The sequence below is a fragment of the Myodes glareolus genome, chromosome 5, assembly GCF_982192425.1.
Source record: "Myodes glareolus chromosome 5, mMyoGla1.1, whole genome shotgun sequence".
In the NCBI taxonomy this organism is placed as follows: Eukaryota; Metazoa; Chordata; class Mammalia; order Rodentia; family Cricetidae; genus Myodes; species Myodes glareolus.
Genome location: NC_142030.1, coordinates 45,895,336 through 45,920,191, shown reverse-complemented (window position 1 = coordinate 45,920,191; position 24,856 = coordinate 45,895,336). Strand labels below are relative to the sequence as shown.

The 24,856-nt window shown below is 40.8% G+C and overlaps 1 long non-coding RNA gene across 1 annotated transcript; it reads left to right on the top strand.

Annotated features, from left to right (window-relative positions):
- Window positions 1-6,599: 6,599 nt before the first annotated feature.
- On the top strand, window positions 6,600-24,293 carry LOC146894891 (uncharacterized). The gene is made up of 2 exons (XR_015001124.2): window positions 6,600-6,907; window positions 23,679-24,293. It is a non-coding gene; the product is annotated as an uncharacterized LOC146894891 (long non-coding RNA).
- The last annotated feature ends 563 nt before the right edge of the window (window positions 24,294-24,856 follow it).

Genomic DNA, 24,856 nt, shown 5'->3' with positions numbered 1-24,856 from the left:
GCTATGTCTCCTAGGTGATTCTAGATCCAGTCCAGTTGACAATGAGTGTTACCAACATAGGTTTTGCTCACACTCACAAAAATATGATCCAGTAGAAGGTACTTAACTGAACTATTACACTACTACAGACATTAAAAACAGAAAGAATAGTATCACAGAGACATCTGAAATCTCTTCAGCATTAGATGTGTTCCTGGTCAACAACTCTTCTTCGCTTTTTTTTAATTTATTATTATTACATGCCTCTTGAGTTATCATGGTATTTGTGACTTTTTAAAAATGGGAAAACATTCATGAAATAGGAAAATATGGACCTTCCTTAAACATGTACAAGAATTCCACTTCCAACCCCAGTTAATTCAGTATTTGTTGGCTGTGTGGTTCTAAGTATGTAGCCAAGAGACATAAACTCATTTAGTGTGAAATCTGGTGACATTGGGTGTTTCCATGAGAAAGGGTGTTGAGCTGATCTTTGCCTTCCAACTCAAATACCTTTGAAGTCCAGAGGTTCAGAAAAGCTCAGTGATGCTGAAAATTGGAACAACTTATCTAAAGCCAGCATTTGGCAGACATTCCTAGCTGTGAGGCTGATGAAAGTGGATGGACACGAACCAGGTGTAGACTCAGGGATGCTCTGCACCAGGCAGCATGGCCTTCCCTCCTGCCTAAAAGAATGGGAAGAACAGAGGAGGAAACCCCATCCTGTCTCCACTTTCCAACACAGGACCTGAGAGGATAGAAAAAGTGACATTCTCTTAAGTGGTTCCGCTTCCCTGGGTTTCCTAATATAAGTTCCTCTTATGTCTTCACGAGGAGACTGACACCGTAACTATTAGGGCGCAGTAGGACAAGGTGGAGAGATGTATTAGTTTGGAAGCAGTACCTGCCTTAGTCTGTTTTTAATCACTGTGTAAGAATCACTAAGGCAGGATAATTAATGAAGAAAAGGATTTAGCTCACAGCTCTAGAAGTCCAAACGCATAATACTGACCATGGCTTCTGGTGAGACTCTCATAAAAGACAACCAAGAGAGAGTGAACCATTGGCCTAGACAGTCAAGATTGTCACCCAGCAACCCATCACTACAAGAACTAATTCAGTCATCTGAGCTAACTGAATCCCTGAAGACAGCACTCAAGAGGGCATTGCTCTAGGTCTCTACCTTCCACAAGGTCCTCCCCCCACCCCCACCCCACCCCCGCTTAAAGGTCCTACCAACACAAGGGTTACAAAAGCACAAAGCATCCATCACATGAACCTTTGGAAAGAAAACCTATTCAAACTTTGTGGTTGCCTTTGCCCCTGGTCCCCAGAAGCAAGGAGACCAGCAGTGTTCCCTGTGGGGCTGCCTTTTATCTTGAGTCTCAATGAAGTGATGAAGAACCGGGAAGTGACGGTAGCAAGAGAATCTGGCACTCAGAGTGAAGCTCTGCTATGTTTCGAATGAATGTTGACAAGGACCACAACATAGGAGCTTACAGGCGCGGCTCTGTGGTGATGAACAGTAGAGAACCAGAGTTCTGTTGCCAGCACCCATTTTGGACAGCTCACAATCACTTGGATCTCCGGCCCGAAGGGTTGCAGCACTCTTTTCTGGCCTTTATGGGCACCTGCACACATGTTCATACATATACACAGATACATCCACATAAATAAAAATAAAACTATTGTCCTTGTCTTAGGGTTGCTATTGCTATGATGAGACACCATGGCTGCAGTAACTCTTACAAGGAAAACATTTAATTGGAGCAGCTCACTTACAGTTTCAAAGGCTCAGTCCATTATCATCACGGCAGGGAGTATGGGCAGAGTGCAGGCAGACATAGTACTGTCTACATCTTGATAAGGGAGCAACGGGAAGTCAACTCTGTGTCACACTGAGTGATACATGAACATTTATTATAGCTCCCATGCCACTACAGGTCCGTACGCGAGCCGGGAACTAAGCTAGAGATTTAAAAACACAGGCACACAGACACACAGAGACACAGGGACACGGGTCATCCTTGATACAAGTATGCCAAGTTTATTGTGCACCAGGGAAGCTTATATAGGGATCCTTAACTGATAGCCATGCACCAACTCTCAGGATCTATCACCTGCAGACCTCACCAGAATCCACTCCTCTGCCATCAGGGTCTTGTGCTCAAAGCAGCTACAAGAACAGGTAAACAAGTTGTTTTGCTCAGTTCACTATAGCAGGCAAAGGGTCTGAGGCAGGCAAAGAAAGTTAAGGGGCAGGGGTCTGCAGCCCCCAACAATATATGAGACCTCAAACCTCACCTCCAAAATGACACACTTCCTCCAACAATGCCATACCTACTCCAACAAAGCCATACCTTCTAATAACACTACTCTCTAAGAGCTTATGGAGCCCAGTTACAGTCAAATTACTACATTCCACTGCCTGGCCCCCATAAGCTTTAAACAATATCACAAGGCAAAATGCATCTAGTTCAACTTCAAGAGTCTCCTTAACCCATTACAGCCTCAACAATGTTTAAAAGACTCTTGTGAGATTTGTGCAATTTATTAACTGCAATACCCTGTAAAATCAAAATTAAAAAGTGAATCACATTTTATAATGGCACAGGATATACATTACCATTCCAACATTTAAGGAAAGGAACACAGTGAAGAAATACTGCACCAAAGCAAGAAAGAAAGTCAACAGGTCAAACTCCAAACTGTTTCTCCATGTTTGATGTCGAAATGCTCTTCAGTTCTCCAACTCCTGACTTTGTTGACTGCAGTATACTTCTTTCTCTTGGGCTCGCTAACACCTCTTCTTGGCAGCTATCCCATGATTCTGGCATCTTTAACCTCTCTGACTCTCCCAGATGATTCAGGCTTCTCCTTCACAGCTTTGCACAGTGACTTCTCTAGGCCTCCATTCAGGAACAGCCCTGACATATGTCTGTCCTCAGAGTCTTTCCTTCAGAGCACGGGGAGATTCCATAACTCTATTTCTCCTATCTTTAACTCTAATGCCAAAACCACTTGGCTGAAGCTATCAAGTTTTGCAGCTTGCTGAGACTGGAACAGGGCCCCTCTTTCAATTAAATTTTCACCTTTCTGGCTTTCTGGTTTTTGAATGTTATCTTTATTGCCTAAGCTTGGCTGTTCTTGAACTTGCTCTGTAGACAAGGTTGGCCTCAAACTCAGAGATCTGCTTAGCACCTGCCTTCCCAGTGATGGGATTAAAGGTGTGCCCCCACTACACCCAGCTCTAATCTTTTCCTAATTCCTTTTCGTAAACTGGAAGCTTAACTGGGTGAGATCTTGTCCTGAGGTCACCACTTGCTTTATTTTAATCTGTTTATCTCCATATGCACGTGATTTAGCTCCTTTTCACTTCTTGGTGCTCTTTTTCTTCTCGAAATTTACATTTTGCTATTCACCCTGCTCAGCTTGCTCCTTTTCATTATGAATCTACATTAAAGGTAATACTAACAACCACACAACAGAGTCTAAACGAGGCTGTTTTGAGATTTCCTCTGCCAATGGAATTAATCCAAAACTCTTTAGCCTCCAACTCTTCGGGCAAAGGCAAAAATAAAAAATAAAAAAATAAATAAAAAAGCTACAATCTTTACCAAAATATACAAGAATAATCTCTAGGCCACATACTAACCTTCTTCTCCTCTGAAACCTCTTGACTGAGTCCCCAACAGTTCAAATAACTCTCAGTACCACTGTTTTCCATTCTCCTACTAGTATGGTCCATTAAGCAGTGCTTAAAGCGTTCCACTGCTGTCCTAACCGAAACTCCTAAAGTCTATATTTCTCCAAACCAAAGCATGGTCTATCTGTCACAGCAATGCCCTAGTTCCTAGTGCCAACTAGTTAGGGTTTCTATTGCTGGGAAGAGATACCATGACCACAGCAACTCTTATAAGGGAAACATTAATAGAGGTATCTTGCGTACAGTTTCAGAGGTTCAGTCCATTATCCTCATAGCAGGAAGCATGGAAGCATGCAGGCAGATGTGGTGATCTTGATCAGAAGGCAGCAGGAAGTCAAAACTCCTGTCACTCTGAATGAACCATGAGCATATATGATACCTCAAAGCCCACCTCCACAATTACACATTTCCTCCAACAAGGTCATACCTACTCCAACAAAGCCACATCTCCTAATAGTGCCACGCTCTATGAGCTTTTGAGGGCCAATTTCATTCAAACTATCACAATCTTCTTTGAAAACAGGGAGAACGCCCAGGGTTCTAAAAGACTTCAAATTTCTAAGTTATTAGTTCACTGAACTTGAAAAGATGATGAGAAAGTTTCAGTGCAGTTTTCTATAATTTGATATCTTTTTTTTAAAGATGTATAAAGCAAAGCAAGATTTCAGAGGACCACTCAGGAATTTTGTTGTATGTAACAGAAAGACATACATGAAATGAGTGTATGAGATCAGGGTGTGTGAAGCCAAGACAGGCAAACAGACCCAGGTAAGGATCCTGGAGCAAGTACCAACCATTTGCTCCCAGAAACTGAGCTGGCATCTCTATTAGTCCGAAAAAGCTTAGATGTTTGGATCCATAGAGAAGAAACAAATAAAACTGAATCCAGACCTCACATCATGCATGAAAATCAGTTCCAGATGGGTTCATAGGTAAAAGACAAACTTTCAAAACCTTTGGAATAAGCACAGGAGAGTGTCTAGATGCTAGCATGATTGATTAACCAGAAAATGGATTAAGCAGAGGCCTAGGTAGTAATGTTAACATCAAACAAAATAGAAATCAAGGCATACAATATAAATGGCAACATGCAGCCTGAAAAGATGAAGAGTATCAGATATATAAAACCATAAACATATAGGCTTAAAATATAAATTCTAAGAATATATATTTAAAGAATTTAAAATAAAATTAAGAGTAACAAAATTAAAAACAAATGTCAACTATTGTAACTGAGTTTCAACAAGAGCCAAATAAATTAACCACAGCAAAAAATCAAAATACCCCAACTCTCAAAATTTGATGACCAACACTTGCATATGTCTTAGGTTACAGAATACTCACAATTGATTGTGTAGCTTAAGAGCTATTAATAGTTGATCTTCCGGAAGAAGCAGACATCAGTTTTCTTCAAAAGTGTGACCCCTTGTTATGATGATATTGCTTGTCTACTTGACATACTGTGGAAGAAAGAACCTCAGTTGAAAGAAACTCAGTTGTGAGTTTGAGGCCAGCCTGGTCTACAAGAGCTAGTTCCAGGACAAGCTCCAAAGTTACAGAGAAACCCTGTCTTGAAAAACCAAAAAAACAAAAAACAAGAATGAAAGAATGAAAGAAAGGAAGGAAGGAAGAAAGGAAGGAAGGAAGAAAAAAGGGAGGGAGGGAGGAAGGAAAAAGAATCAGTGATGGAGACTCAAGCAGAGCCTCACAAGAAGGAATGAAATAAAAAATAAATAGTCTTCCCACTTAGGAACATGGATTAGACCTGAAGTTAGTTAAATAGATTATGGAGACTAGGTAGATGATGGATAGATAGATAGATAGATAGATAGATAGATAGATAGATAGATAGATAGATAGATAGAATTGACAGATGATAGATAGATACATACATACATACATACATACATGATAGAATCGATAGATGATAGATAGATAGATAGATAGATAGATAGATAGATAGATAGAATTGACAGATGATAGATAGATACATACATACATACAAACATGATAGAATTGATAGATGATAGATAGATAGATAGATGGTAGATAGATTGATTGATAGATAGATAGATAGATAGATAGATAGATAGATAGATAGATACAGAGAGTAAATAGTTGATAGAGATGTTTGATTACTGAATAGAAAACGGATTTTAGATAGAGAGGTGGGTAGATGGATGGATGAAAGAGGGAGCTAGGTTATGTGAAAAAACTCTAGCCAATACTACAAAAATAGTGAGAAAAGAAAAAGAGCACAGATGAATTGATCTTATCCCAATAGCACAGGAAGATTTTGGCATTGAGAAATCTGTCTGCAAAACAAGCATCATCAAAGAAGGAAAAGTGTGTGATTATAGCCCCCAAAAAAGCAGTAGAGAGGGCCCATCACTAACTTTTTATTAAAAGCGCAGAAACAGAGAAATGACCAATTCGAGCATTTTTATGTGTCTACAAAACTGTAAAAGCATGACAACCGCAGGAACAGTGGCACACAGCTGTAATCCCAGTGCTCAGTGTTCCCGCAGGGACATGGGAGGCGGAGACAGAAGAGAAGTCCTGGAAGCTGGCTGCCCAGGTGGCCTTGTGTACACAGTGTGGAACAACAAACACAACTCTGTGTCAAACAAGGTGGAAGGCGGGGCAAGGCCTGACACCCCGGTCCTCTGACCCCCAACATGAGCACTGTGGCATGCACATAGCTGAACCCAAACACAAAATACATACACATGCCATAAACATACACACACACACACACACACACACAGAGAGAGAGAGAGAGAGAGAGAGAGAGAGAGAGAGAGAGAGAGAGAGAGAGAGAGAAATAAAAATAAAGTCGAATGGCTAGAAAGATATTGCGCAAGTGTTCTAGTTAAAATTCTGTGTTAAAAATAGCCGCTGTCATGACTGTACTGGACATAGGCTGAAGTACTTCCCCTACGTGCAGGCCACAGGAAGTGAAAGGGTACGTGCTGCTCCAGAAAGGGTAACTGGGAGAAGACAAGGCAATGGGCAAATATCTCAATTGTTCAAGCTTTTACACTGCAGAGAGAACAAGAAGGTTGGCACACGTACCGTCTGCATGTGCCAGACAGGTGGTGAAGACCCTGGTTATGTTGGTGCTATGATGGTAAGAAGACAGCGCCACTTAAAGCAGCCTGGTAAAACATAAAGCTCTGCCTGCATCACACAGGACGATAGAGAACATTTTCCAACCTGAAGGTGAGAATAAAAGCGTGACTGGTCTTAAAAGGTGAGAGAAGTGTTAAGCTGCTGGGGCAGTAGGCCAGCACCATGCTTAGTGACAGGGATCAGAACCGAAAAGGGTGTCAGCTGCAGCCCAGAGCAGTTACCAGTCAGAAGCCAGAACCCTGACACACTTGTTCATCAGGCACTGGCATGTGGAGGTGACAGAGAGGGACAAAATCATGTCTGCCTTCTCCCCCCAACTTCCCATCCATGCTTTTGTCTGACTCAGCCAGCACAACCTGGGAAGCCCGGCATGAGTAGGCAGCCCTCAGGATGGAGCAAGCCAGGACAGGGGAAAGGGGGAGAGTGTTTGGGTAAATTTGACTCCACACCAGCAGGCTTATGTGTGCAGTCTTGTTATTTGAGTCCCTTCCTACCCAGGATTGAAGCTCCTACTGGGAGAACCCACTTCCATAGCTCTGGCCTTGAAGTTTAGAAGGAATCTGAAGGGCCAGAGAGAATGGAGGTTGTAGTGGCATTTCAATTGTATTTTAATAAATAAAAACTGCCTGAAGATCTGAGAATAAAACAGTCCATCTCACTGGTCAGCCTTACAGACCAGGTTATGGTAACACACACCTTTTTAATCCCAATAGCCACACTAGCTGCCATAGAAACCAGGCGGTGCGCCCTTTAATCCCAGCCCTAGAGAGGGTTATAAAATGGGAGGAAACAGCTCTCAACACACAGTCTCATTCTGAGATTCCTGGAGGCAGGATTGCCATTTCAGACTGAGGTCGAGGTAAGAGCCAATGGCTGGCTGTTTTTCTTTTTGGACCTTTAGGTTGGACCTTTAGATTTCTGACCCAACCATCTCTATCTGGTACCTTGCTACTTCCTTCACACTGTAAGGTCCTCACATCACTCCGAATGAGGAGAAGATACCCAATATGCAATCACAGAGAGTGGTTTTATTCTTGAAACAGAGAAACCAGCATGGCGGGGTCCAACCAAAATGATTTCCACCCTGAGTAAGGGTAAGACAATCCCTTTGAAGCTTGCATAGGGAAATTCCAGCTGTGGTTAAGTGTACTTTAAAGTGATGGGGTATAGAACCTTACTAGTACAGGAATCATTTTCTGATTGGCTCATGACATCTGGTCAGTTGCTGTGGTTGTGGTGTCAGGGGTCTGTCTGCAGTATCCGGGGTCTATCTGACTGAAAATAGAAAGAACACACCCTGACTGGCTACCAGAATGGACGTGCTTCCTGAGGGTCTAGTTGAAGACAGACATGAATCAACAGAGGATGGTGGGGTAATATGAGGCAGAGGTCTTAGCAAACTAGCCCCTGAAAAAAAAATCTGGCCCTGGTCCCTCCACACCCTCCATTTGTTTCCTTTATCCCCCCTCTCCTGAAGTCTATAAGCATCCCCTTCACTCAAGGCTTCAATGCAATTGCTATTCATTTCTCCCACGCTTCTGAGTATAGACTCCAGATTAGCCAATACATAAAGATGGAACAAATAAAAAAATTCTAGAAACATCCCCACCAGTTGCTTTTCTTCTGGAGTCTTCTATTATCAGAGAAGAAAATGTCAAGCTACAGGCTAATGCTGAAATAATTTCTAAGTCTTTAAATAAGATATTAGCTTAGAAGAGGCAGTTCTGTCTTCCAAAGCTCTTACTGAAGCTAACAGAGCATGCCAGCATTGTTTTGACAGCCCTAAGGCATGCCAGGACCTCAAGTGTAACCAAAACTGAATGAGTAAACAAGTCACGTGTGGTAGAAGTCTGTGTGGAGTGCTTCCGGCCAATGACACCTGCCAGGAGTGTTTTCAGCTACTGACTTCCAGTGACCGCCAGGCATGCTTTAGCTGTTTCCATCTTCCTGCTTTTGACTTTTTCCAAAGTGAATTCTTAACAGAGAACTAAAATCCACCCCCACCCATGGTTTTATCATTTCTTCTTTGGAGAGTGCAGTGTACAGCTTAAAGACAAGTGTAATAAAAATCTTCATGCAGAATAGACACTCCCAATTTGTGAGGAGCACAAAGAATTGCATACTGCTTTTCTAAAAGACTATGAGATGGTTCGTTTTCTATATGCAAGGAAACCACCCAACTTCATCAATACTGATGAGACGTGTTGGGAACTGATGTAGACTCATTCCCAAAGCCTTTCTAGGTTTGTATTTCTGCCTCAAAATACTTCTTCCAACTTTGTCAGGCGCCTATGCCAAAGTCTGTTGGTGCCCTACTGGTGCCACCAGGTAGTGAAACAGATGTCATCATGTTGACTGTTGGTTTAAGAAGATGAAAGAGTGGTTTATTCTTAGGCTCATTAGAAGTTTCACTTCTAAGTGATAGGGACGATTGGGTCAAGGGGATCTTGTGTGGAAAGATAATGAAGGACAGGAAGCAAAAGCATGCAATAGGTTTTGAGACTAAAGGATCAAATAGCCCCTGATGGAGACAGGATGGGATCAGAAAGGTCATGCGACTTCCTGCCAGAGTCCCCAGCAACTTCCTTGGGGAAACTCATTCTCCAGAGTGTCAGCTAAAGAACCTGACATGGGTTCAAAAAATCCAAGGTCAAAAAGCCCGGAAGGAAGGCTTCCCTGTTGCTATGGAGAGTTTTCGTGGAGCCAGACAGAGAATCAGCGAGGCTCTGGCAGATAACATCGGGAAATAAAGGGGGGCTCATCAAAAAGAACAGACTCTGAGGCTTAACAATAACAGAGAGGCGTGGAAGTCATGGTCTTGAAGCAGAATTAAAACGCTGCAGTTTTCACCAGTCCCAGACACAGAGCCTAGAGAGGCTGTTAGAAAATTAGAAGGCGATAAAATCATAGACTAAATAATTGGGAGCAAAATCATGAACATAGCGACTAGACTACCCAAAGAAAGCCTTAGAAAAAGACACACCAAACAGACAGAAAAAAATACAATGAGAGTTATGTGTATAAAAATAATGCCCTATATACTCAAGAAACAAACTTTGAGAGTGCTGGCTATGTTGACTTTTAAAAGAAATAACTTTATAAGTCACCCTTTGTATCCAAAAATACTAAATCAAAACGTTCCATAAAGTACCCACAAAATAAATTACTCAAACTTTAAATATGCTTTTCATTTTTTTTCTTCGATTTTGGCTTCTTTTTCATTTCTCATTAAGACCCAAACTCCTGCCAATGTTGAAATGTATGTTTTACCTATTTTTAGTTAAAGTTTCAATGTATTTTCATGTGATATTTTTCCTTTGCCTTTCCGGGTAAAGCAGCCTCGCCAGGCTATCCAACTTTCTCCCAAACGTTTTCAGATTTCCTAGTTTCTTTTCTATTGCTGTGACAAAGAAACATGACCAAGCCAACTTATCAAAGAAAGCATTTATGGACTGACAGTTTCAGGGGATTAGAATCCATGATGGCAGAGCAAAGGGAAGGCAACAGGAAGAGCTGAGAGCTCATGTCTTGATCCTCAAGTAGGAAGCAGAGAGGACGTTAGGAATAGCCAGAGACTTCTGAAACCTCAAAGGCCACCCCTAGTGATACACCTTCACCAGCAGGGACACATCTTCCAATCCTTCTTAAACAGTTCTACAAATCGGTGGGCAAGTATTCAAACATATGTGCCAACAAGGGCCATTCTCGTCCAAAACACCACAGTTTTGTTCAAGATTTCTAAACAGTAGTTTCATGGTTAGTTTTTAGCACATATCTGGTTTGTTTGTTTGTTTTCTTACTCTTTGAAGTCTTTGAACAACCAGAAAGCAACAGGTGGAACAAAATTTGCTGATTAATTCTACAAGCTCATGTTTTTACAATGAAGGGAATTTTGTCTGTCTTTGAACCACTTTCATGTGGCATGCATGATTAGTAAGACTGCATGAGGTTACAGTTCAGCTACAGCACACTTTCTTCTGGGACCAGGCAAGGAGAAAGGAGTAATTGGCCCAGGGCTATTGTAGCCATTCCTGTCATCATGCCATTGTCTACTGAATCAGTCTTTCTTTCCTAGGAGGGGGATATTTCTTTAAATTTTGTCTCTTTCATTCTTTCTTTCTTTCCTTTCTTTCTTTCTTTTTTCTTTTTTTTTTTTAACAATCCACCCACTTCATGTCAAGGCACATGTGTTGATGTCAGAGGACAGTTTGAAGGAATCGATTCTTGTAACTGGAAGTTTCTCTCCTGCCTGCCAGTTTCCAAATAACCACTCTGAGGCTTAATATGAATTGTAAAAGATTGGCCAATGGCTCAGGAAATTAACCCATTTCTAATGATCTGTATATCACTGCATGCCCTGTGGCTTACCAGAAATGCTCTGGCATCTTTCTCCTCCAACAGCTGCTGGTGTCTTCCTGACTCTGCCCTTTTTTCCCACCTAGCTATATTCTGCCCTGCCATAGACCAAAGTAGCTTATTAATCAACCAATAAAAGCAACATATATTTGTACCATTCAGAAGGGCATCCCACATCATCTCCCTTTTTCTGTCTAATGAAAAAAGATTTTAACTTTAGCATTGTAAAATTACACATAACAAAATGGTGATCAAGCAAGAATTATAATTATACTATTTACTCTATTTGTATTTGACAAAATTAAAGAAAATACTCTATCATCTATCTTATCTTTGTGAGTCTAAAGTTTCATATCTAATTTATCTTTTATCATAACTAAGAAAAATACCTGTGGTACCCAAATATTTGGCATTAATTTCCATGTAAAACCTGACAAAAGCTTAAGAAAGGAATTCTAAACACAAAAGAACAGAGTCAAGCTCAGCTTCCTGGAAAAAAGAGTAGATTATTAAGATTGGTAAAATGGGTAGATTATTACATTTATTTTAATCAAAAAATAACTGTTAATCTTACATATTTACATTGGTATAGATTTTAGTTCATTAATACAAATTTAAAGTTAGTTTTGTTATAATGTTTGTATATTTCTACTCTTGTCTGAGGGATCATGTTTATACAGTACAATTAAAAATGTAATGCATAATTAAGAAATACAGATTAATAGATAGTCATCTATAATAGTCAAAATTGTAATCATGTTAGTTAGGTTTTCTAGTCATACAAAGATGTATTTCAGAAAGATAGGCAATCTTCAAACACATTAAAGACCTACAGAAAATGGCATTAAAATATTTTAAAAACTTAGACTTTTCTTGGCATTGAGAGACATCTGCTCCTGGCAGCATCAATCTACATCAAAGAAGATAGTGGGCATCAAAGAAAACTCCATGTGTAGTTTATTTTCTTTGTAGCAAAAGTAAGTCCCTGGGCAAAAAAATGCCCTTGCCTCAACTGCTGACAGTATGCTGTCCTAATGGGACAAGTACAACATGAAAGAAAAGACTGCTGAACTTTGCCAAGACAAGGTAGCACAGCCCTTCAGAATATTCTGCTTCACAGATAAGTCTGTCAGATATGGGAGGCCTGTAGGTCAAAAATGGATGCCCCGGTGTTGCAAAGGAACTTTGACTGACTGTCCAGGCAGTCTGATGTCCCTGTCATTGGGTACCATTTCACACTTCTGTGGTCTTTGATGTAGTTAAAGATGAAACATTTATAATTATAGTTTTCCTTAGTTACAATAGAAAGCAAATTAGATACAAAACTCACCAAGATAAGATAGATAATTATTTTTTCTAATTTTGCCAAATGCAAATATATTGTACATTGTTACTATAATTCTTGTTTAATAACTCTTTTGTTACATATAGTTTTAAGATATTAAGGTTAAAATCTTCCTTTTTATTAGACAAAAGGGGGAAATGCTGTGGGATAATGCTCTTGTACACTGTAAAGATTTGTCACTCGAATTGATTTAATAAAACACTAATTGGTCAGTAGCCAGGAAGGAAGTATAGGTGGGGCAAGCAGACTAGGAGAATTCTGGGAAAAGGTAGGGCAGAATCAGGAGTCACCAGGTAGCCACAGAGGAAGCAAGATGAGAATGTTGCACCGAGGAAAGGTACCAAGCCACTTGGCTAAACATATATAAGAATTGTGAGTTAATTTCAGCATAAGAGCTACTTAGTGTAGCAATGAGGCAAGCAGGCCTGCTTTTCATCCTGCCCGGCTCCCACACAGCTAGCTTTACACTTGAAATAGCAACACAGAAATTGTATTCATTTAAACACTGCCTGGCCCATTAGCTGTAGCCTCTTACTGGCTAACTCTCACATCTTGATAAATCCATTTCTATTAATGTGTGTAGCACCACGAGGTGGTGGCTTACCGAGAAGATTCTAACTTATGTCCATCTTGGGCCGGAGCTTCATGGCGTTGTCTGCCTGCCTCTACTTTCTTTCTCCCACAATTCTGTTCTGTCTTCCCCACCTACCTATGTTATGACCTATCAGGCCAAGCAGTTTTCTTTATTAATTAACCAATGAAAGCAACAGATAGATAGAAGACCCTCCTACATCAACTTAGTAATAAACCTCAGCTACCAGCAAAACATTTGTAATTCATATAAACCTCCTGTGTGGTAATTTGGGAAGCAGCTGTGGAATGAGGTAGGATAGAAACTCACCTCTGACTACAGGTTCTCTCTTTCTCCTGCATGGACTCTAAGAATTGAACTCATGTTGCTATACTTGGCAGCAAGCACCTTTTAAAATGCTCAACATGAATTTAAGGGAGTAATGAAATGTTACCAAAAGAAATAAAATTAAACACATAAGACAAAATTTAGCTAAAAACTTGTAAGACACTTAGAGTTCAAAAAAAAAAAAAAAAACAACAACAATGACAACACAAAACACTCTAGAAAGAAGTGAAAGATCAAGCAAACACAGAAATAGCTCATGTTAGCACATAACTGCTTGGTGTTCAGATGGAAATGTCCCCCAAATTGGTCCACAGATTTACCACAATCCTATCAAAATCTTTATTGCCCCTTTACTTTATAACAATGATTTTAAAATTCATACAGAAATACAGAGTATCAAGAATAGCTACAACAGTCTTGTAAAAGAACGCAGGTGTTTGACATGCCCTTATTTCAAACATCATGAAAAACTACAGAACTCAAGACAGTGTGGCATCAGTACCTGTCAAAGGATGTAAAAAGTATAAAAATGGGATTGAGATTCCCAAGTCCAAAGTTCACAAGTATAGCCAGTTGATTTCCCATAAGGATGCCAACATGATTTAAAGGATTGTCTTTCCAACAAATAGGGCATGGAAATTATGAATTCCATAAGCCAAAGAAAATTTGGACCTCTGGAGCAGAACTCACATTAAATTAACAACAGATGGATTGTCTGCCTGGTTGTAATAGCTGTGAATCCCCTAGAGGAAATAACAAAGTACATCTTAGGCCCTGGATGAAGCAATGATGTCTTAGCTGTGATGCCAAAAACACAACAATGAAAAGAAAAATATGAAAATTGAATACTAATTAGAATTAAATTATTTGTGCATCAAAGACTATATTGGTGAAGAGAAGTAAAGGTGAAGAGAACCCACAGAGGAGAAAAAGCCTGTTCTAAAATCACATGCTAATCCAAGATTCTCAGCACAATATGCCACTATAAGGAAAGCTCACATGTGACGTCATCTGAGGAACCACAGCCACAACAGAGTCCAAAAATGTCATTCAGCACTTAAACCTGGGCACCACTACTAATCTATCTCAGTATGTATGTGCAAACATCACAAGCCATTTATAATGCCACTCATTTTAGACAAGGTACCCTCAAGCCATAGGAACCTCAGCTTAGAATCTATAAGAAACTTATAATCCAATAGTAAAAAGACAAATCAACCATTTTGGTGTGTGTGTGTGTGTGTGTGTGTGTGTGTGTGTGTGTGTGTGTGCAAGCACATGCACATAAGAATACAGTGCCCACTGAAGCTGAAAGAAAGCATTTGGAGTTGGAGTTAAAGGCCATTGTGGGGGAAATGGTGGTAATTCTTAATAAAGAAAACTATCAGGGTGGAGAAAACTAAAAAAGAAAGAAGAGACAAAAGTTTTGCAAGTTAGAAAGCAGGTGAGTAATCAGTCTCCAGAATCCTGAACTATAATCAGAAATTACTGAGGTCCAATCTGATTTACAGAGAACCCCCAGAGGAGGCAGAGACTGGCAACAACAGGCTCTTTAAAGCAGGGTGAAAGAAGGGTGGGTGTTGTAAGCTACTGACTGGGAATGGTGGTATCTTTTGCCATCCTACCATCTGGGAGGTAGAAGCAGGAGGCCAGGAATTTAAAACCATCCTCTGCTGTGCTCTATAGCTAGTTGGAGGTTAGTTTGGCCTACATAAGACTCTTAGTCAAAACAACACAATATAAAGCAGCTCTCCACTTGCTGAGAGAGCTCTTCCTCTGCCTAAGAAAAGACCACATGTTTGTTCTCTAGAAAGAGTAAGCAGAAAGCTTTATACGGGGATCAGGCATGTTTGAAAGTACAGTCTTTGGACTGAAAATGAGAATTAAGTGAACGTAATCCTGCTGAATGCTGACATTTCTACCCTTCAGCACACTGGGCGCCAATCTTTTACCCTCTAAGAAGAACACTGGTTGTGAGCAATGTAACCAGGTCAATGACTAAGAGATAAAACATTGCTGTCCCGTCAAACAACCAAGCAGACAGCCGTCCCTAGATCTGAACAGCAACCAACCCTGTGTTCCTACCCATAATTTGCAGTTAGATTTCCATATATTAAAACTACTGATATTATATACTGACTTTGCAGCCTGTGACCTCTTAAATTAACAGTCATGGGTTGTTTGTAAGTTCTTCTGAATCATAGCCTACATAATCAACTACATTATCCATGAATATAGCATTACTCTCTTTTCATTTCTCTGCTTTTTGTTTCTTTTCTTATCTAGTTGCAAAAGCACACCTCTCCAGAGCAATGATGAACATCAGCTGTAATCATCTGCTCCTGTCTTAGTGAATAAGGACTTATTCTTTCAAGGTTGCATATAATGTTAGCTTGAAATTTTTATACATGATTTTTATTCAAAAATTTCTTTCATTTTTAATTTGATAGAATTATTTATCATAAATAGATACTGAATTTTTTCAAAAGTGTTCTATATCTAATGAAATAATATTCCTCCTTTATTGTATTACTATGATATATTCCATTGATTTTTTTAAAATGTTAAATTTTCTTGGCATTTCTGGAAATTAATTGTGGATTTTAAATTAAGGACCTTACATATGAAATATATGTACACACATTTTTATTGCTGTAACAAATATCTAAGACAAAGAGCTTAATCAAGAAAGATACATTTTAGCTCATGCTTTCAGAGGGCTTCACCTATGGTGGGTTTGTTCCAAGTTTCTGGGCCTTTAGAGACACAGGACATCAGAATCAAGGGGTGTGGCTTGGAAAAACTACTCACCTTTGGCCAGACAGAAGGAAAATGGAGAAATTCAGGAAGAGACATGGAAAAGATATGCAACCAAAGATATATCCCAGGGACTTCCAACCAGGTGCAACTTTCCAAACTTTCACCAACTTCCAAAACAGTAAAACCAGCTGGGGACCAAGCTTTCAAAGCTTAGCAAAAATAGATATAGACAGATTGGTAAGTAGGTAGATAAGTAGATAGATAGATACGTCAATAGATAGATAGATAGATAGATAGATAGATAGATAGATAGATAGATAGATAGATGTATTGTATTACCATTGGTTATTAAAGAAGCTGATTTGTCTAATAGCCAGGCAGAATAGAGTCAAGCCAGAAATCCAAGCAAAGATAAAAGGAAAAGGAAGGCAAAGTCTGAGAGACACCAGCAGCTACCAGAGAAGCAAAATGTGAGGTAACAAGCCATGAGCCTTGTGTTAAAATATAAACTAAAAGAAATGGATTAATTTAAGTTGTAAGAGCTAGTTAATAATAAGCCTGAGCTAATGGGCCAAACAGTATGTAATTAATATTAAGCATCTGAGTAGTTATTTTAAAAGTGTCTGTGGGACCAGGTGGGAGGAAAAACCTCCAGTCACAATGGAGCAGTGCCACTTGACAGGGTTTGGGAGGTGTGGTCTTGTTGGAAGAAAAGTGTCTCTGGGGGTGGACTTGGTGGTTTTAAAAGACCAAGCTAAGACCAGTGTCTTTCTCTTCCTGCTGCCTTCAGATCCAGATGTAGAACTTTTTGCTACCATTTCTGCCTACTTGCTGCCTTGCTGTTCACCATGAGGATAATGGACTAAACCTCTGAAACAAGAGCAAGCCCCAGTTAAACGTTTTCCTTTGTAAGAGTGGCTGTGATCATAGTGTCTCTTCACAGAAGTTGGGCACTGACTAGGACATAAGTAGAGAACTTGTTACTGGCACCATCAATAACTCATGAGATGTTCTGCAGACTAGGAAGATGCACAGATGTCTGGGTTTTCTGTCCTGCCTGGTTCTCGCAGCTGTTAAGTCCCAAAGAAATCACACAGAGGTCTACATTAACTATAAACTGATTGGTCCATTAGCTCAGGCTTCTTATTAACTCTTATAACTTATATTAGCCCATTATTCTTGTCTATGTTACCCACGTGACTTAGCACCTTTTTCAGTGAGGCTGTTACATCTTGCTTGCTCTGTGGTTGGGTCAAGACTGCAGACAAAGCTTTCCTCTTTTCAGAATTCTCCTGTTCTCATTGACCCACCTCTACTTCCTGCCTGGCTACTGGCCCATCAATATTTATTTAAAATATAATTGACAGAATACAGACCATTGTCCCACAGCACACAGATGTGAACAAGGAGTGACGAGCATGTACAGTCAGTTTTCAAAGTCTCAAGTCAATGGGGATGAGTCAGACTGAGAAACTCAGTGGGACCTACCCTTTACCCATTGCATGGCTTTGTGAATATTAGGCTGGTGGTTTTAGTTCTTTGAAATCCAGTTTCACTGGCAAGCCAGGTCTAATAACATTCACAGAGCAATAACTACAAGAGTGTGTACTGCTGCTCCCACTGAAACACTCCACATCATGGTTGCCTGTCATAGTAAGTAGGAAGAATGCTCCCAGTAGCGTTAAATTAAGCAAGTTATCTAATGAGTGGAATTGCTCTCCAGATTGTAAAAGCAAACAGTGCATTAGTCAGTGCTGAAGGGTGGGACAAAAGAGGAGGGTGCAAATTAAGATTACTTTAATGTGGTGATTATTCACTTCTACAATGTGTCCTCATCTACCAAATTAGCTCAGAAGCTGCTCGCTCACATTTATTCTTCAGTATTTGGCCCAAGCTCAAGTCTGCCATGGAACCCTTGGCATTCAACAGCATTTGTACAGAAAATCATGAACTAGAAGAGCAGTGTTCTGAGCAGTCTTTCAGTGCACACAGTCATGAGCTAGCTTCATTTGCAGGTTAAGGCGATCTCACTCACATTTCAGAGTAAAATAAAGAATGAACTTGCAAACTTGCTACCATGATAGAGGGAGGTAGTCTTCTCTTTGCTGGAGGAAATGAAGCTTACTGTTTCATACATGCTCTCAGTGTCCGATCACAGGCAATGTCATGGTCAAGGAAAAAGGAAAGACTAACTGACTTGAAATTTCTCACAAACGAAAGAAAAATAGCTTGGGATATCTCTATGCTTCCTCACGTCAAAAAGAAATCCACTTTACACAGTTCCTTGGAAATGGACATCTGTCCACTTCCAGATATGCCCTGGAGAATGTGGGCAGTTTGCATTAGTGCCCAATATCTAGGCTGCTGGAAAGAACTGTTGGCCAATACACCCATCACTCCCCTTGTCTTTTTAAGAGACCCAGAGAAACCTGTGAAAGGGTCTGGCTGTTCACACATGACCTCAACTAGGAACAGGATGGTTCTTCAGTTTGAATCAATGAGTAAAAGGCTCTTCCTGGGTGGTTTTTATTTCTTAATATTTAAGATGAGGAAGTCCCAGGTCCCTGTCCTCAGAAACATAATCTAATTCCAAATCAACGTCTTGGTCAGGAATATAAGACCACCTTTTGTCCCTGCCCAAAAGAGTCAAAAGGTATAGCTCCTTAAACCTCAGTACCTAAAAGAGGTACATGAGTTAACTCTCAAATCCCTTCATTTGGAATTCCCAGACTTGAAATCAAAAGTAATGAGAAACCAAAATCCTTTCCAAAATTTCCAACAGAGGAAAGCATTAAAATTCCTCAGATTATAAAACACTGACCAGTTTGTTGTGAATATTATATTAAGGTGTGTTACTTTTGTTTGTGTTGCATGTGTTTGACTCTGTGAAGCTGTGATGCTTTGTCTGTCTCAAATACTTGGTGGTCTAAAAAAGACCTGAACAGCCAATAGCAATGCAGGAGAAAGGATAGGTGAGGCTGGCAAGCAGAGAGAATATATAGAAGGAGAAAACAGGGAAAGTGGTTCGGAGTAGGAGTCTGAGAAGGAGGAGGGCATGAGAGGCCAGCCACCCAGCTACACAGCAGTCCATTGGAGTAAGAGTAAGATTTAAAGAAGTAAGAGTACAGGAGAAACAGAGGTCAAAGGGTAGACAGGATAATGTAAGTTAAGAAAAGTGGTCAAGAAACAAGTCAAGCTAAGGCTAGACATTTAGAAATAAGAATAAGACTCCATGTGTGATTCACTTGGGAGTCAGGTGGTGCCCCTTCCTCCCCCAAAAAAGTCTAAAGAACATGACACCATGTTACTATTCTGGATCCTTCCTCCGGGCCCAGCCCCGTAAGTGTGGTCGTCAATGCTCATCAACAAAATTTCCTTCTCTGAAACAGAGAGGGGCCATTACAGAAAAACACAGTCAATCAGAATGTGGAGTCGGAGTCCCAGTACCAATGGCTACATCTACAAAACAACACATGCACCAGAGGTTCTGAGATCGTTGCAGAAGATGGGACAGAGAAATGGGGAGTTTGCTGTGAGATTGTTGCTTCTAAGGAAGGTCAGAGGCTACACCGTAAAGTCTCACCACCAATACTTTCTACACATGAGCTGAACAAGGAAAACAATAGGCACACTAAGGAGGGAAAACCCAAGAGGCCTTAACCCTCCACAAACAATGCCAGGCAACTAAATAACGCTGAGACCTAGGGAAATGGTGTTCCCAGGTAAAAGAACACCAACTGATTATTCAAAACCAAATCATCAACCATGGAAACATATACACAAGTAATATTTAAAAAGACTGAATAGGGTACATTTATGTATTTAGGAACATATATGTACATACATATACATACCCCTATATGCAACAACAATTAATGAAATAAGAGGCTATAGATTTAAAAGAGAACAAGGAGGTACAGTATATTGGGCTTTGGAGGTGGGAAAGGAAAGGGTGAAATGATGCAATTATATTATAGTATCAAAAACTGAAAGAAATAAGACAAAATGCAAGATAGTATCTGCCTTTGTGTTACAAATATGGCCTGGAGAATATATAAGGCCTAGAAATTGTCCTTTCCAAGTAATTTCTGCTGGTCACAGCAGCTAAAATGAAATAAAAACACCCTCAAAGGAAGACACACCTCACAACCCCGGTGGCAGCATTTGCAGAAGGCAGCAGTACACAAGCAGCCGCATCCATAAATGGTAAGGTACCTGGGCAGCAACACTGTCCAGCCCCTGGGTTGGAGTAGGCAGCCTTCTTCACACTCCTGCGAGCATCTAGGCAACTAGGAGAGGAATGCAGTCAATCTTTACCACAGCTCAGTCAAGTGAACAACTTGAAATTATTTCCTTTCAGGAATATTTGGGTAAAACTCAAGGCTATTTCGTTTCACACCAAGAACCCGGAAAGTGCCAGATGGTGGGGTAAGGGGTGTATAGCCTTTAATCCCAGCACCCAGAAGACAGAAGCAGGCAGGTTTCTGTGAGTTTGAGGCCAGCCTGGTCTACAAAGCAAATTTCAGAATGGTCAGCAAGGCTATAAGACAGGGAAACACTGTCTTGGAAAAACCAAAATAAATAAGGAAAGGAGGGAAGGAAGGAAGGAAGGAAGGGAGGGAGGGAGGGAGGGAGGGAGGGAGGGAGGGAGGGAGGGAGGGAGGGAGGAAGGGAGGAAGGGAGGAAGGGAGGAAGGGAGGAAGGGAGGAAGGAAGAGAGAAAGAACCTACAAAGAATCTCTTTGCTGATGCCACACTGCCACTCATAATCCCTCCCAAAGAGGTGAAGAAGGCCAAGTTTAAAGCAGGAATCAGAATGGGGCAAGATAGCTCAGATGGCAAAGCCCAGTGACCTGAGTTTGAGCCCCAAGACCCACATCATGAAAGGAGAGACCTGTACCAGAGTGTTTCTTTTGGGACACCAACCAGCTCTCAAATCATGGCATGGAGACGTAATATTAGTTATGAATGCTTGGGCTGCCTTCTTTCTTGCTAACTCTTTAATTTAATTTAACCTGTTTCTCTTCATTTATGTTTTGCCTCGAGGCTTTTTCCCTTTCTTTCCTTCTGTATGTCCTAATCCATCTAGTTGGCTGGCCACTACCTGCCTGACTGGCCCTGGGCATCTCCTCTCTTTCTCCCACATCTCCCACATTTTCTCTCTGTCTGTCTGTCTGTCTGTCTGTCTGTCTCTGTCTCTCTCTCTCTCCAAACCTAGATTTCTCCTCCTGTTTTCTCTCTCTGCCCACAAGCCCTGCCCATCCCCCTCCTGCCTAGCTATTGGTCGTTCAGTTTTTTAGTAGACCAATCAAGTGCCTTAGGCAAGCAAAGTGAAACAAACGTAACACATCCTTATATAATTAAACAAAGTCAACAGAGACAATTGTAACACACCTTTAGATAGTTAAAGCAATATTCCACAGCATAAACAAATGTAACATAGCTTTGGCTAGTTAAATATTCCACAACAGAGAACTGACTGCTAAAAGTTATCCTTGACTTCCTCATGCTCTGATTGACACACAGGCACATGGGGACACACACACACACACACACACACACAGAGAGAGAGAGAGAGAGAGAGAGAGAGAGAGAGAGAGAGAGAGAGAGAGAGAGAGAATTATTAATATAATAAAAAACATTTTTAAAACTATCATAACACCCATTGCCTCTCTCCCTGGTGGCATTTTTTTCCTTGAAAATCTTGAAGTGGGTGTTTTGGCAGATAGCTGTATGACTTCCAAACATCCTGCTCTTCCAGATGTCAGGAAGAAAAATCTTATTCCAGTCCTTGAGAGGATTTATGTTTTTCAGTTCTGGTGACTATGGAGGGAACAAGAGTCATCCTGTGACAGTATCTTACAAAAGGGATAACAGAAGGGATTCCCATCTGAATCTGAGAGTAATGGCAGCTGCCTGTCACATGAGTGTGGCCAATGAGGAAGGACCTAATCAGGCTGGATGATGCTTGCACTCTGACACTGGTCTCCCTTTCCCTTACCAGTATGACAAGCTGACTCCAAAGCTGGCCTTGCAGAAGAAAAGGCAAGAACAATATTTTACTTTTAGAGAAACCATTAAAATATTAAAAATATTTTAATAAAAATATTAAACTTTTAGAGCAGGCATGTCATGCTCCTTCACCAAGAGACAGCTACGAGAATACCTCCTACTGGCTCCGAGTCTCACTTGGATCCTGTAATGAGATTTCTTCACTTAAGGATTGGACTATTTAGGTTGGAGGAGCTATCAGCTTTCCAACTGTCACCTCAAGTACATTCCAAAGATGGATATCACTAGCAAAATGATCACAGCTTGTTGCTGTGGTTGGCTTTCCAGGATCTTCCATGATAAGCTGTCAAGGAGGACAATGACACATGACTAATTTGATAAAGCATCAAGGGGCACAAACATATAGAAGTAACAAAGCATTGGAGAGTCACAGTTATAGCCTCCAAAGACCTGAAACACTTTGTGTGGTGATTTGAGCCTATAGACATAACATGTGTACTTGCTAATCTACATGAGGACGGCTCCCAGGCCTAAATCAAATATAATTTTCTAGCCATGTTCACTCTAGCAAGTCTCAGTATCTGCCACAAGTTTGGAAAGTCCTGAAACTCAGACAACAATTCAGATTAATTTAAAAATTATCTGTGGAGTGGGATTGTATGCTTCATGGTTTTTAAACCTGAAGCGACTCCAGTGTGTATCCAGTTTGAGAGTCACAGGCTCCTTCGTACTTCCAGATCAGCACAGGCAAAACTTGGAAGAGCCTTAGTTCCAGTCCATTCTACAAGCTAAAAAGCATATGCAGGGCAAACCACTAATATCTCAGAGCCCCAGTTTTAAATAATGTAAAGCAAGTTAATGATTTCTCCTACTATCTAATTGAATGACTTCCTTTTATAGAGGAACTACAGCATGTATATACATGCACATGTGTACATATATACCTATATAACATGTATATATTCTTTTGATGAAGGAAATTCCAGAATTGTTGGCATGATTTGTCAAAGCCTGAGCTCTGTGCTAAGACTCTGTATCACACCCAGTAATTTCCATTTCTAATACAAATGTCCATCCCTAATACAGCCAACAAATTTGTGGGTTGGTGCTAAATAGAATTATATGTGCTGCAGTGTTAGCAGTGGGAATGGCTCTGTGTATAATAATAATAGACAATAATAGACAATTTCATTCCCCCTTCACTCCTTTCTCTGTTCTTAGTGAAGGAAGACAATCTATCTAAATATTGCACTGCTCAAGCCAGTTCAACTCTAAGCTAAGGAATACACTTTTGTCAGTCTCAGTTCAACCATACTATAAAGCTTACAATTATTCAATTTGGGGTCTCATTACCAAGAACAAAAGCATAATTTCAAATATACAGTTGCTAGCCACACACCCCCAGCGTCACAAATGAAAGGCTCTACAATATCTGTGAAACTCAATTTCTCGCTTACTCTGCTCCCGCAGGCCCCTCAATGTGACTTCTCCTTCACATGGACACCCGGAAATCAGGATGGGAAGCAAGCGTGCAACACTGTTGCCATGTCTGTGCCACACAGCTTAGCTTCGCCACTGTGAGCTCAGTGTCACCTGATCCTTCCTCAGCCTCGTCTCTAAGGTGGAGATGGCTACATCAGGCTCCGTGTTCTCTCTCCACTGTGTTGCCCATGGCCACTCCAGTACAGCACAAAGGTGGCCCTTTGTCCCATCTCCAGCTCAGCCCAGGCAGCCGCTCGCACATGCTAAGTGTGACCCAAGTCAGTCTTTCTTCAATAGGCACCTTCCTGGTTTACCTCGTATTGCCTCATAAAGTCCCTCTTCTTAATCTGAATTCTGTTTCTTCAGAGTCTTGTTTTCTTCTCAGTTTACTACCAGGCAATGTACGTTATATGTATTACTCTTCATTTTTAAAAATTCTATACCTGCAAGCTGACATAAAGTACCCATGGAATTATATGCTCATTCTTACAAGCATTCATCAAATATCTGCAAAGAGCTGTGTGATGTGTAGACAACAAAACTCACTGTCCCAGTCCTGATTTGCTAAAGCAGTCATCAAATAAATAAGCACATGAATCAGTATATAGGAACCCACACTGGTCCTTTGTATTAGTAACTTCCTTGTCTCTAATACAGAATACCTGAGAGAAACATCTTCAGGGAGAAAGAATAAATCTTGGCTCATGGTTTAAAGATATCATGGTGGGAAGGCATTAGCATCTTCTCTCTGTGGCAGCAGTGTGTGGCAGCTGGTCACATTAGGTAGACAGGAAACAAACAGCTATGGCCAGAAGGAGAGCCAGACCCCAAACTCCAGTTGTCCCTCCCACATGTTAGGATTCAGGCATTAGGTTGGCCCCACCACCTGCCCCAATGAACCCAGGCAGTACCCTAGCCAGTCCAGGGTGGCTGCTATATCACGATGCAGGTGCAAAGGTACCTTTAAGAGACAAGCTCACCAAAGCTACAGAGAAACCCTCTCAAAAAACAAAACAAACAAACAAACAAAAAACAACAAAAAATACCTAACTGGGCAGTGGTGGCCCAGCACTTGGGAGGCAGGGGCAGGTGGATCTCTGTGAGTTCGAGGCCAGCCTGGTCTACAAGAGCCAGTTTCAGGGAAGGTTCCAAAGCTACAGAGAAGC